The sequence below is a fragment of the Macrobrachium nipponense genome, chromosome 4 (assembly GCF_015104395.2).
Source record: "Macrobrachium nipponense isolate FS-2020 chromosome 4, ASM1510439v2, whole genome shotgun sequence".
In the NCBI taxonomy this organism is placed as follows: domain Eukaryota; kingdom Metazoa; phylum Arthropoda; class Malacostraca; order Decapoda; family Palaemonidae; genus Macrobrachium; species Macrobrachium nipponense.
In genome coordinates, this window is record NC_061100.1 from 116786148 (window position 1) to 116801915 (window position 15768).

Here is a 15768-nt window from a genome sequence, read left to right on the forward strand (position 1 = left end):
TAAATAAGTTGTCTAACTTGAAGTTCTAATTAAAAATGCAAAATATGGGTCTTACAGGATCATCTGAAAATTTATTATGCAGTACATTTTAGTCGATAGATGTAACATCATTATTTCTTAATAATAAAGGTAGTCAAAGTACCAAAAAAATCTGCTGTTTTCATGACAAATGCGCTAAATTGCAATATTAATTATACTTTTCATAAAGTTTGACATTTTAGCATACTCATGATCAAAGAAAATACATACTATATATTTAAAAAAACTAAAATATATGTAGCTTGAACTGTTTTCAATATCCCTCTCAACTCTAAGCATTGTCAATAATGCTTCCAATTATCCTAACACTATAGAAAACTTATGTGAAAACACCAAAATATTACTATCTCTTAACAGTATGTCATTCAGCCAATGAATGGAGGCATTGTCTGAGTTGCTAAGGTGCAGTGTAGGCATTAATAAAGGGTACTCGTAACATCCCTTCGACCCCTAGCTACACCCATTTTTTAGTCTAATTTTATCTCTATCTACCGCTCCCTTCCTCGTCTCGGTGACCAACCTTTGTAACTACTGTATTACTTCGTAATGCAACTGTTGAGCTTCCTTACAGTTCCTCCTTTAGATCGTTTTTCTTCTTTGGATCTCTTTACTTTGTTGTACAACCACTCCTGCTCTGTCTTTTCACTCTCTTAAGTGCTAAATGACCGAAATTCCCTAGTGCTTGCCCAATTATAGCCTAAATTTCTTAAAAAAAAAAAAAAAAAAATCCCGAATTCTTGCTAAGTCCACTACTTCTGGTGGTCTCTCTCAGGGTACTGAGATTGAAGCCCGTTTCCCCATTCATTTCTTCATTTGTTTGGTTTTATGTACGTACAGCCCTCCACAGGGTTGATACCCTCTCTGGCGGGACCTTGTACGTTTTCTAAATAAGTTGCTTACATTTTATAATTGTCTTTTAGTGTGTTCGCATCAGTATCATTGCTCCTGCAAAATAGGAGAGCCTTTAGTTCTTTTTTAAATTTGCTCTTTTCTTGTATGATCTTCATACCAGGTGGTATTTTGTATAGTCTGGACCACAATGTTCAAATGCTCTCTTACCTGACTAACAATTTGTTCTAGGTTCAAATAGCTTCACTTGCATGTCTGATCACAATATTCATTTCGTTGTGAGGGTGCATGGTCCTGTAAAAGCTCTTTGTTGAAAAGAGTAAGGATGTTAACTAAATAAGATATATTACAGCAATGATCTGATCGTCCTAATTTCATTCCTGCTGTACCCATTTTAAAAACTATGGATAATAACTTTGTATTTAAATAATACAATTATATTTTGAGAAATAAACTAATTCAGAACAGCCCACCAAATTCAAACAATACATTGACAGTATTCCTTGTAAGGAATGTAATAAGATTTATATTGGTCAAACATCAAAAGAACTAAAGGTGAGATGCTTTCAGCACAAATATGCCAAATCAAGAGGCTTAACAAATAATGGCATTGTGGATCATTGGCTTAATACAGGCCATCCTGTTAACTGGGATAATTCCTCAATAATCTGCAAAAAGATCACCACCAAAGGAATCTGTTCGAGTCCATTTACACTGAAGCCACATCAACAAGGAATTTAAATCTCCATCTTGGATCATAACTTGATCCTCTTTCCTTGTCTCTTTTGCTTAAAGACACGCCACCCAGATTAACACAGTTTAGCCCCGCGCACTTTCTGTTTTTGTATATAAAGGTCTGTCAACTACTGCTGTATTCAGTATGAACTTGACAATGTAGAATAAATTACGAAAGTACTTGTTTTGAAGTCCCAGTTTGCACTCGCCTTCTTACATGGATTTTATGAGTTATTTTCTTTTAATAAATCAAGGATAGGTACATTTCTGTTTAATTTTTTTCATTGTAAATTTACATTAGAAAAACGGTCAAATAGAAACTATCTCTTGTCTATTTATTAGCAGGTGAAATTATAAATGTCTATTTTCAGATGTATTGAATGTGTAGCCTATTGTTGATTTTCAGTTGCCTAAATCGTATCGTATTTGAACAAACCTGGATTCGAATTTGAGTTTCGTTGTTTATTTGCCATTAGCAATGGGGCATATATATATATATATAATATATATATATAGATATATATCTATATATATAATATATATTATAATAATAAAATATTCGTCGTCAATGGGATCAAGACTCAAGAGTAGTAGTAGGCGGGGTAATACTTTGAAACGGCTTCCTTGCTTGTTTTATAATAATAATGATAATGATATGCTTTAATTCAGCTCAGGACCATATACATTGAATATACAAAATACAGACAGTAACATACACAATCTAGATACATGAAACATGATAAAAACGAAATAAAAAATGAATAATCGGCACTTATCCACAAAATAGCTGAGGTACCATAAAAGCTAGTAATCATAATACTGGTAATAACAGTAATAATATTGGTGAGAAAAAAGAAATATGCATTGAGAGTAATAACAGTTAGTGCACATATTATATAACTTAAATTTTAACTAAAGACCTTAGATTGTTACAGTAGTCAGGTCCAGAGGGCTAAATACAAAAATTGAATGTAAAAAAATAACTAACTTGATAGTAATCACAGTAATAATGAAAAATTTAAATATGTATCAGCAAGAAATGTAATAATGACAAAAACTGTAGATTACATCTTGCCAATACAGAGATTAAGTCCTTTAGGGGACAAAGGCCTCATTTTCCCATCTTTCCCACAATTTAGATCTTCTTGCTTCACTTCTTAGGGTGCTTTGTATGAGCGAGTTGCTGCTGTTTCTCACTCGGGTTACCAGACTGGACATTGTTCGCCTAACAATGATTTCTGGGCTTGGCCGTGTCGCTCCGTGAAATAGGTTCCTTTAGCACTATTTCTAGTGGTTTCACTCGCCCCAAAATCCATACCGACGCCTTTTATAAAGGTGAGCGAGCCAGAATTTTCTGGCATTTCCAAATTAGCGGTTCTCTGGTACTATAACAATATTTTACCTTAGAAATAGTGCTAAAGGAACCTATTTTACTGGGCGACACGGGCCCTTCACCCAGAAATAGATTTTTCCTACGTCAAAATCCCTTTTTTAAATTGTCCAGGTGGTTTTCTATGAACATCTGTGTGGCAGAGTGGTAGCGGGGAGTGTTTGTGAGGCGTCTCAGAATGTCATTGTGCACAACAGTGATGCGTCTCATGGTCTCTCGGGTATAGTTCGTCAAGAGGGAACACCCATAGATACTGTAGCAGTACGAGCGGAGGAGTGGCAGTTTCACGTCTCGGTGACAGAAGGCAAACCTCCTTGCAATCATGTTGCCAGCTGCACATAGTTTACGACGCCTCTGTTCAATGTCTGACGTATCTTTTAGGTCGTCGGTGATAATGTGACCCAAATACGGAAATTCGTGCACAAATTCCAGCCGATGGTTTCCGAGGAAAATTTGTGGTTCTGCAATATGCTTAAGCGATCTCGGGAGCAGCGACATGCACTGGGTCTTGGTTTCGTTGTAGATTATAACAAATTCCTCTGCATATTGGCGGCAAGTGTCGATGAGTCGTTGGAGACCTTGCACTGATGGGGAAATCAGAACCATATCGTCGGCGTAACAGAGGTTGTTTATAGTTGTTTCATTGACGGTGCATCCGATTGGGAGTGAGTTCAGTTTGACATTCAAGGCATCTGTGCACGTATTAAACAGGTATGGAAAGAGAATGCCCCCTTGCCGAAGCCCGTTTAGGGAGCCGAAGGTGTAAGATAATACGTTACCCCATTTGACACAGAATTGCAGTGTGGAGAACCAGCAGTGCAAAATGCCAATTAGATACAGGGGTGTGCCCCTTTTATGCAGCTTCAGGAAGAGCTTCAGGTAGTTCACTCTGTCAAATGCTTTTCTCACATCTACAAAAACAAAGGAAAGCAGGAGATGCTGATGATAGGTAGTAGTTCAACAATTCTTTCAGTATGTAGATGCAGGTGTCGGTTGAGTGGTTTGCTTTAAACCCGAACTGGTTGTCAGTGGTGTGTAGAAAGGGGAGAAGTCTCACTAGAAGAACAGATTCAAGTATCTTTCATCCTTTAGTTTGTTTTTGATTAATGGTATCAAGTGAACTAAGAGTAGGGAGTCTGGAAGAAACCGGTGAATTATGCACGCATTGAATAGGGCAGCTAGCAAAATGTAAATTATTGGATAGCAGAATTTGAAGGCCTCTGCAGGAAGACCATCACAGCCGGGCGATTTATTATTAGGTAGGCTGTTTATGGCATCGCTGATGTTACCTGGCGCAATACGGTCTGCAAAATGAAATTGACTTGTCAGTAAGGAGGTTATCTACATCCCTTCGGGAATCTTGATCATTTATGCAATTCAGGATATTGTTGAAGTGATCGCCCCACATACTTGCGATAGCTTCGTCTCCGACTGCTTCCCCTACTCTCTGTGATAGCTTTTTAGTTTTGGGATTTAAGGACTGGATATCTTTCCAAAGACGAAGATAATCACCAGATTCTAAGTTTCTAGACATTGCATCGGCACTTAGTTGTTTCTCATTTAACCTGCAGTGCTTAAGAGCAAATTTGAACTGAACTCTCGCCTGTCTCATTAGTAATGCAGTGTGCCCTTCTCTGGGGCTACCATTTTGCTTCCACAGTAAAAGCATTTCTCGTGAGTATGTATACAGATCTTTAACCATTTCATTCCATCCAGGTATCTTACGAGAATTACCTTGACGAAATCTGTAGGCAGTCCTGCCCGAAGCAAGTATAGCGGAGATTATGTTCGAATAGAATTCATTCAGATACCTCCTGTGGTGGTCATTTCTACAATTTGTGTTAGTACAAAGTAAGGCGTCTGCCGGTTGAACTATTGACCGCAACCTGGTTTCCATGGTCGCCCTTAAGTATCTGGTGGTGGGCGAACAGTTAGGGGGTTCACGGTAGGGAGGGATGGGGTACTGAATGACACCTGTAATGGGATGTGATCGTAGCCCGTTGCAAGATCATAGCGAATATTGCAGGTCATAATAGAATCATGAAGTTGTAATGTGATGCAGTTGTCCAGCCAGGGGGTTTTAATAGCGTCCGCTCTATTATGTACATATGAATAGGAGGGAGGGAGGAAGGAGCATTACATCGCTAATTTGGGGAGCATGATTTTGTGTTTGTTCGAGTTTATTCTCTCTGAAATACTACATTTCTTTTATAAAATCTTTCCTATTCTCCACTTCCTCCCTCAGTGGATCTACCAATAAGAGTATATTTGCTACTAATTCCTCTTTATTTTCTTGATATGGTTGCGCACAAAAGTATATCTATTTCTAATCTCATTGTATACTCGACAGTAAAGTAAGAAATGTTCTAAACTTTCATTTTGTTCATCACAGCATAAACATTTTGTATCTTCTCTTTTCATCCTATTTCTATCATTTAATCCTAGTACACCTAGTCTGGCCTTACTGATCAGTGTTGTCATACCAGATTTCTTCTCTTATGGTTTCTTTATATTTTCTGTAGATTCTTAACGTTGACTTTTCATTCATTTCTTTCTGCCATGCTTTTCTGTCCCAGTTGTTTATTATTTCTCTTAACTGTTTGTTTTTAACTGCTTCAATTTTACTTAAGTTTATATTTAGTTCTTTCATATACTCTTTTACTTGCATTATCCAGGTTTTTTTTTTACTGATCCATGGTTATCTCATATAGGAGCCTATTTCCACCACTCTTCAATGTATGTTTCAGGAAGAATTGTTTATTCTTGATATCTCTTGAGTGGCAGGAAGAGGCCATATTTCAGATCTTATCGCACAACTTGCTGTGTAACTTGGCGCTTTCAAAATTGTTCTATATACTTGATTATTTATCTTCTGAAATTCGTTTATAGTTTTCTTGTCAAGTTTTATGACTTCCATGGCATACATGAATGATGGCATCGCTAGTCCTTTCCAATACAATTTTCCTATTTTTACCCTGCTACAGCTTTTATTGATGACTGCATTAGCCATATTTGCCATCTGCTTTGCTTTAATTTGGGCCCTTTTTATCTGTTCTCTGAAGCAGTCTTTCATATTGTTGATTGTCACTCGTAAGTATTTAATCTGCTTAATTATTTTTATTCCTTCTATTTACTCCATATTTTCCACATCATCGATACTCTACCAGTCGTTGTATATTAGTATGTTACTCTTGTCCTTGCTTATGTTTAGGCCACATTCACTCGTTATTTCCATAAGGTTTTTTATTACTTTTGTTATTTCTTCTAGTATTAATCCATCATCTGCATATAATAGTGCCACTATCCTTATTACTTCACTTCTAAAACCTTCTGTTGTATTTTCTAGCTTTTCTATTATCGGGTACGTTATTAATAGAAAAAATATGGTTGAGCCATTGCATCCCTGTCTTATTCCATTAGTTACATTTAGCTCTATTTGTTCTATATTGTTAAGGCATAGGTTTGTTACATCATTTGTATATATCTTTGCAACTGCATTTATTACTTATGCATGCAGCCTATATTTCATCATGACCTCAATGAGCTTTTTCTGTTAAGTGAGTCAAATGCTTTTTAGAAGTATATTGATACTACAAATAATGGGTTATTTCTTCTGTACGTTTCTTGTATGCAGTATTGTAAAATATATAAATTATCGATTCCTCTCCTTTGTGCGGTAAAGCCTGATTGCAGTTCATTAATTTTTCCTATATCTCTAATATGCTTTTCTATTTTGGTTTTCAGGATCCCCATGAAAATTTTATATGATGCATTTGTTAGAGCAATTGGCCTAAGATCTTTGACTGTGAGGTTTTGTTTCTTGGTTTTTAAGTGTTGTTTTTTACTTAAACCAGCTTCTCTGCCCTTCAGTAAGCTGTTTAAACATTCTGCCAATTTTTTTTTTTTGAAGGTTGGTACTTTGTAAGAGTAGTTTGAACAGAAGTGGCTTTATTCCATCTGGCCCTGGCGCTTTATTTGCCTTCATTTTCTGAAGTTGATTTTTTACATCTTCTTCTGTTATGTTGATTTCTTCCGAGGTTTTAATTTCTGTCTCTCTTAGATCATACACTCCATGCATGTGTTCTCTTAACGATATATGGTATTTCATCTGCTGTCCTAATCTTTTCACTATTTCTTCCATGTCATGTTTATACCGTTCTTTCTTGCTTTCATTCCATATCTCTCCTATTTTGTTTTCTTCTTTTTGGTGTATTGTTTCCCAGAATTTTACCAGCTCTTTCCTTAGGGTTTCTTCCTTCATCTCTTGCTTATTTTCGTCGTATATCCTTATCCATTTTTTTTTCTGATGTGGTCTTTCCTCTCAGCATGTCTATATATATATTTTTTTTTTCTTACTTAAAATTGTGGGGTGCGGACGTGTTGGAGGTCTCTCTCGCGCTTATTCACAGAAAAGAAGGGTTTTTCGCCCTTGGTGATTATACCTCTTATAGTAAGCAATGTGTTAATAGTGTCTCCACGTAATACCCGGCGTGTAAGCCGGAGAGTGTTGTGCAACGGCAGATATTCTAATATTCTCTCTGCTCCAATCAGTGCCTTAGAAATCTTTCAAATCACAGCTACTCGAGGCCTATTGGTCCTGTGAAATGGGTAAAAGAATGCAGTGTATGTGTTAGTGCTTGACCCCTCCCCTTACCGCAAAAATGTCACCCGACCAACCTCCATCCGTTGCGCAAGTGACCCTGGCACCTACCGGTGCCTGTGCCCCACACACAAGTTCCGTACTCGCGAACAATTGTCTTTTTTATCTACAATACCAATCGAACCGTTCCGACGTCGAGTCCGCTATACAATCTGTCAGTGATGCCTTCTCCGATGAGGAAATCAACGTTGCATATACGAAATGCAAAGATCTGATACCAGAGAGCGATCCGCGAAGAACTTGTCCTCTCACAAAAAAATATCGTATATCACTAAGTGGCTAAGGACCTGCTCGGTGGAAATCTACGCCGATGACCCTTACAACCTGCCACCAAAGGGCCCTGCTGACCTAAGCCTACCTGCGGTGTACCACACGGCAGAAAATGCCTTCAAAACAGCAAAATCTCTCTCAGATATATTGGAAAAAACTCAGAAAAAATTGAGGAGACAAATGATAAAATTATCAAGAATCTGGGACGTGATCAAAGGACTACATGGAATCCCTAGACAGTCTTAAAACTGTGGAAACAACAAATAATCTCACACGGATCTGGGATGCGATCAAAGGAGTGCAGGGATCGATAGACAATCGCACTGATAGCCACCAGACTACTACGAATGCAGCATCCAATTTTTCCTCGCCTCCCAGCAACACGGAAGTGCCCCGTTCCGAGGGGACTGTTGATCCCCCAACCGCTTCTCCCTCCCCAGTACCTCCGGTGGAAGATATATCTCCGGTGATGATTACTAGCCCTCGTAATCCTCCCCACCCTATCTCTCCCCCCCAACCCCCCATCGTAGATGCAGATGAAACTGATCATGAGGGGTCTGGCGGCTGGCAGATTCAAACAAGCAGAAAGAAGAGAAGAACCTCCCGTTTGGCCGCCGGACCGGAGCCCAACATTCGTATTTCACCTCGCCCGACACATGAGAAGAGATGTCACATAGTAACTTCACATCTGCGCTCATCGGTGACGCTAGATGCCATAGTGGAGAGAGTCAAGTTTCTCACTGGCTCTGACCCACTCATCTCCCACGAACTCCCATGCAGGATTAAACATAAAGTGGCTTACAGGATTACCTGCCTATTTCAACACCTCGACGTTCTTAAGGCGAGAATTTCGGTCCTAATATATTAGTTTCAAGATACAGACTAATCCGGGATCAACCACCCCCAGGGGAACTTACTGACACTCCAACCAGGGTCATTTCCACCGCAAGTGCCAGCCAACCCCCCACGGCGAGTGACTGCCCACTCCCCCTGGCTAACCCCCCATCCACCCAAATGATCAGCGCATTCATCTCCCATCTTCGTGAGTAGCCATGGATACATTAAACATAATCTCTTGGAATATCTTTGGCCTCAAGCGGAACATTCCTCTCCTAAACATGTTCTGTAAAAATTTCAAAGGCATCATTGCATTGCAAGAAACGCTCCTCTGGCCACATGACCTTGCCATATGCGATTCAATTCATGAAGACTTCAGAACCTTCTCGACTTCATCGATGCAAGTTACAGACCAAATCCTAGCCGGTCGCCCGAAAGGAGGCCTTTCTTTCCTGCATAAATCATAAACAATACGATAAAGGTGATGACCTACAGGAGTGACAGATTGCTGGGGATTCAAGTGACAATAGGGAACTCTAAAATCCTAATTATCAATGTTTATATGCCATGGGAAAATAACAATAATTTTGATCATTACTGCATGATCCTAGGGGTAGTTACACAGTATTATTTATGATTCTCCAGCTGATCATATTTGTATAATAGGGGACCTTAATTCACACCCCACAAAACAATTTTATAATGAACTTACTCGCTTCTGTCAAAATCATGCTCTCCAAATTAGCGAATGTTATGCTCCTCCCTCCCTCCTCTTATTCATATGTACATAATAGAGCGGACGCTATTACAACTTCCTGGCTGGACCACTGCATCACATCCCCACAACTTCATGATTCTATTATGACCTGCAATATTCGCTATGACCTTGCAACGGGCTACGATCACATCCCATTACAGGTGTCATTCAGTACCCCATCCCTCCCTACCGTGAACCCCCTAACTGATCGCCCACCAGCGGTAAACTGGGATTTTAAAAACAAGAGAAAACCAGATACTTTTAGAGCGACCACGGAAACCAGGTTGCGGTCAATAGTTCAAACCGGCAGAAGCCTTACTTTGTACTAACACCAAATTGTAGAAATGCCACCACAAGAGGGATCTGAATGAATTCTATTCGAACATAATCTCCGCTTTGCTTGCTTCGGGCAGGACTGCCTACAGATTTCGTCAAGGTAATTCTCGTAATATTCCTGGATGGAATAACTTGGTTAAAGATCTGTATACTACTCACGAGAAATTGTTTTTACTGTGGAGGCAAAATGGTAGCCCCAGGGAAGGGCACACTGCATTGCTAATGAGACAGGCGAGAGCGCAGTTCAAACTTGCTCTTAAGCACTGCAGGTTATATGAAAAACAACTAAGAGCCGATGCAATGTCTTAGAAGAAACCTTCAGAATCTGGTGATTATCCTCGTCTTTGGAAAGATATCCAGTCTTTAAATCCCAAAACTAAAAAGCTATCACAGAGAGTAGGTGGAAGCAGTCGGAGACGAAGCTATCGCAAGTATGTGGGGCGATCACTTTCAAACCAATATCCTGAATTGGCATAAATTGGATCAAGACTCCCGAAGGAAATGTAGATAACCTCCTTACTGACAACATTCAATTTCATTTTGCAGACCGTTTTACGCCAGGGGAACATCAGCGATGCCATAAACAGCCTACCTAATAATAAATCGCCCGGCTGTGATGGTCTTCCTGCAGAGGCCTTCAAACTCTGCCATCCGATAATTTACATTTGCTAGCTGCCCTATTCAATGCGTGCATAATTCATCGGTTTCTTCCAGACTCCCATACTCTTAGTTCACTCGATACTATTAATCAAAAACAAGCTAAAGGATGCAGCTGACCCTGGCAACTACCGGCCGATTGAAATCACAACGATCGCATCGAAGATACTTGAGTCTGTTCTTCTAGTGAGACTTCTCCCCTTTCTACACACCACTGACAACCAGTTCGGGTTTAAAGCAAACCACTCAACCGACACCTGCATCTACATACTGAAAGAATTGTTGAACTACTACTATCTTCAGCCTCTCCGGTTGTCCTTTGTTTTGTAGATGTGAGAAGCATTGTGTGACAGAGTAAACTACCTGAAGCTCTTCCTGAAGCTGCATAAAAGGGGCACACCCCTATATCTAATTGGCATTTTTACATTGCTGGTTCTCCACACAGCAATTCTGTGTCAAATGGGGGAAACGTATTATCTTACACCTTCGGCTCCCTAAACGGGCTTCGGCAAGGGGGCATTCTCTCTCCATACCTGTTTAATACGTACACAGATGCCTTGAACGTCAAACTGACTCGCTCCCAATCGGATGCACTGTCAATGAAACAACTATAAACAACCTCTGTTACGCCGACCGATATGGTTCTGATTTCCCCATCAGTGCAAGGTCTCCAACGACTCATCGGACACTTGCCGCCAATATGCAGAAGGAAGTTTGATATAATGCGTACAACGAAAACCAAGACCCAGTGGAAAAACATGTCGCTGCTCCCGAGATCGCTTAAGCATATTGCAGAACCTCAAATTTTCCTCGGAAACCATCGGCTGGAATTTGTGCACGAATTTCCGTACTTGGGTCACATTATCACCCGACGACCTAAAAGATAACGGCAGACATTGAACAGAGGCGTCGTAAACTATGTGCAGCGGGCAACATGATTGCAAGGAGGTTTGCCTTCTGTCACCGAGACGTGAAAAACTGCTGCTCTTCCGCTCGTACTGCTACAGTATCTATGGGTGTTCCCTCTTGACGAACTATACCCGAGAGACCATGCGACGCATCACTGTTGTGCACAATGACAGTCTGAGACGCCTCACAAACACTCCCCGCTACCACTCCGCCCACACAGATGTTCATTAGAAAACCACCTGGACAATTTAAAAATCATTGTTAGGCGAACAATGTCCAGTCTGGTAACCCGAGTGAGAAACAGCAGCAACTCGCTCATTACAAAGCATCCTAAGGAGTGAAGCAAGAAGAAAATCAAAATTGTGGAAAGATGGGAAAAATGAGGCCTTTGTGAGGACCAGAGATTAAGACAGGTAGCTGGGTACTGATAATTTATTTACAGACAAATCTGGGTTGACATAGACAGGTGCGGACGGATAGGTAGTGCAGTCTCGCACCGCAAACAGAAATGACTCCGAGACGGTAAATTTGTGTTTTCTTACAGACATTCATTTAGATATAATAAAGCATACATATAATGGAATTGCAAGTGTTATACATCCAGCGAAAAGGCCGCGGAACGCTCTATCGGATGGAAGTAAGGACAAAGCGACTTGATGATTGGTTACGATAAAAACAAAAATAGGGAAAAAGTGTTGTCCTTACAAATACTCCCCCCCAAGACAATGATTATGGAGTAAATTATTGGATGACAAATTACATGACAATTTGGAGGCCAGGGGGCGACCCCGTTGTCGTTGTGGCACTTGATGTGGGGCGTCCTCGAGTATAGTCCTTCGGTTTTGCTGATCGACAGGATGCCTCCCCTGGCGGTAGCCTGGGGGGGTTCTACTGTATGCCGGGCGACCAAGACTGCGAGAGAGAGCTGCATTGTGTGTGGTGGTGGGGACGGGCCGTGGGAATCCCCAGGTGTGGCAGTGGCGTCCCGCGGGCATAGCGGAACCACAGGTGAGCAGCGGCGTCAGCAGGTCGAGGAAAACCCACAGGTAGCGGCGTCGGCAAGGCAGGGGGAGGCCCACAGGCGTGGCCAAATATGGCGCCGGGGGAAAAAAACGAGGAGGGCCCGCAGTTTGCGGCGGGTCGAGAAGATATCTGGTGTCCCCCAGGGTGAGACAAAGGAGGCCCCGCGAGGTCGGATGGATGTTTATGGACGCCGCCTGACTTTTGTGTTGGGTGATCAGTACCCAGCTACCTGTCTTAATCTCTGATCCTCGCAACTGGTGACCTCCCGGAGTTGGTGACACAAGCGGTTTAGGCCCAGCCTTTAACGGACTAAATACGGCCGCTCACCTTCAGAGAACCTTTAACGGACTCAATACGGTGCCACAGTTTAGGTCTCTGAAAATCTCTGCGAGGACGACCAACGCCATTAACGGACTAAATCACGGCACTGCTTCCCAGCGTGTTTTGGCGTTTTATTTCGAGGACGGGTAGCGGGTGCTGGTCACCCAACACAAAAGTCAGGCGGCGGTCCAGAAACATCCATCCGACCTCGCGGCCTCCCTTTGTCTCACCTGGGGGACACCAGATATCTTCTCGACCCGCCGCAACTGCGGGCCTCCTCGGTTTTTCCCCCGGCGCCATTGCCGCACCTGCGAGTCCCCAGATGAAAGCCCCTGCCTGCCGGCGCCGCTGCTATAAGCCAGGGACGTGCTTTACCCACCCGACGTCGCTGCCTGTGGGCTTCCCCTGCCTGCCGACACTGCTGCTATAAGCCAGGGCTGCAGTTTTTGTCATTATTACATTTATTGCTGATATTTTAAATTTTCATTATTACTGTGAGTTACTATCAAGTTAAAGTTTTATTTACATTTAATTTATGTATTAAGCCCTCTGGAACCTGACTTACTGTAACCAACCTAAGGTCTCTAGTTAAAATTTTTGAGTTTATAATATATGCACCATCTGTTATTACTCTCAATGCATATATCACCAATATTATTACTGTTATTACCAGTATGATGATTACTAGCTTTTTATGCTACCTCAGCTACCTTGTGGTAAGTGCCGATTATTCATTTTCTTTTTCTATTTTAGCATGTCACATGTATCTTAGATTGTGTTTGCTACTGTCTGTATTTTGTATATTCAATGTATATGGCCCCGAGCCGAAATAAAGCATATTATTATTATTATTATTATTAAAACACAGGCAGCCGTCTGCCAAAACAGTAAAATGCAAACTCCAGTGGAAAATCTGAACTTTGACACCTTCAGTGGGTGGTTACCGTAGATTAACCGAACCAATAAGACTAATCTAGGGTGGCACCGGAAGTAAGGAAAGCCACTCAAGAAGTAGTAGGATGTGTCTTAGTAAGAAGTTAAAGTGGAGCTAAATTTGTGAGTTAGGTTCAGACTTCACTCCAGCTCCCAGAGAAACTTAGGATCTAAGCCTTATACGGGGAGACTATATCCATTTCTCCCTCTGTTCCTGTGCAGTGTTGTGTAAAGTGAAATTGTAACTTGTACTCTAATTATAAGTAAGATTAATTAAGTGGTGTTTAACTTGCCATGAATCCATGGAAACGTATCCATGTAAAAAGTCCTCCTGAGACATGGAAGAAAAGAAATAAATCTACAATGTTCCTAAGAGCATAGAAACTCAACGCAAGTGATAATTGGAGATTAGCCCATATAATAGATAACCTTCCAAACATTGCCAATAAACTACGAAGAAGATTATAAGAGAGAAGGAGAATAAAAGAAACCCGTAAGTACTCAAACACAACAACGAAGAGAAGTAAAAATAGACACATAACATTTCTTCCAACTGGGTTAGATCTCCTTTTCTTCTTGTTGGCTTACTTTACATTCTATATATTCAAGGTATTTCCTGATAGACTCTTCTGTAACTTTCAAATATTTTATTTCTTTCGTTTCATTTCTGAATGTTTTCCTTACTTTAGTGTTCATTCTGAATTGGAACTTTAAGAGTTGATGGTCTGATAGGTCACATTTATATTTTCCCTCATCTATGTCCATACATTCATAGTTTTTATGCATATTTTGGTTGACTAGGGCAAAGTTTATTGTGTTGTTCTGATCTCCTCTACTCCAGGTTGTCTCTCCTTTGCAGCTGGGATCTCCATTTGCGTTAGGTCGTATTTTTCCATTAGGTCCATAACGTATTTTCCATTTTGGTCAAGTTCTTGTGTCCCTATGAAACCTAAATGCTCATTGAAATCCCCAAGGACAATCACAGGCAGGTCTGTGGCCTTCTCTATTGCTACATGTAAGGCGCTTATTGTTCGTTATTCTTCTTTATCAGTAGTTGACCATGTAGACTACAATAGGTAAATCTTGTGTCTATAATACTTTATTATTAGAATGTCTTTTGTGTTTTGACTTTTTTTGTTCGATCTGGATCTCTCTTTGGTTCTATATTACCCTTTATTATTAGAATGTCTTTGTGTTTTGACTTTTTTTTTCCATCTGGATCTCTCCTTTGGTTCTATATATTATTAGTAAACCTCCTCCTTTGGTGTAGTCTTTATCTCTCATTGAGTCTACCATTGTGATGCTTGTTGGGAATAGTAATTTTTGCTGTTTAGGAGGTGTTCCTGTGATGCACATAATTGTGTTTTCTTTTGTTAAGTCCACTAGCTCCATTAGTTTTGCTTTTGTCAGTCCTTGGGTGTTTATGAGCATTATTTGGAGATTTCTTGATGTATCCTCTGTGTTGCTCACTATCTTTTCATTTCTCTATTTACAAAAGTGCTTCTACCATCTAACCATTTATCTTTCATTTGCAAACAACTATTTCCTTCTAGGCCTAATAGCCTATAATTGTTACTAAATTTACTTCCTTCACCTACCTTCCCTAAACTAATTTCCCTTCTTCTACTTCTTACCTCAGAGTTCTTAACATTACTACTCGATATTCTATTTTCTCCTAACTAAATTATTTACACACATAAAAATATTATTACTCCCTATCTCTAAATTGTTTACATTTCTAGCTATTTTATATTTTCCTACCTCTAACTCATTTACACTTCTAACATTTATATTGTTTCTATTTATAGTTTCCTGGACTTCCTTTTTAGAGCATTCTGGTCGTCTGAAAGTTTTTCCTTCTCTTCAGCTCTCCCTTACTTATGAATCATTCTTCTTCCTTGTTTTCCTGCTTTTTCTTTAATTCATATCTTAATATGTTATTTTCTCTTTCTTTAGTAGTCATGTCTGGTATAGTACGTATACTATAGATATTTTCTTGTAAATGTCATTCTTTGCATTCCTTGGCGGTCTGGCACTTTTTAATATGTTCAC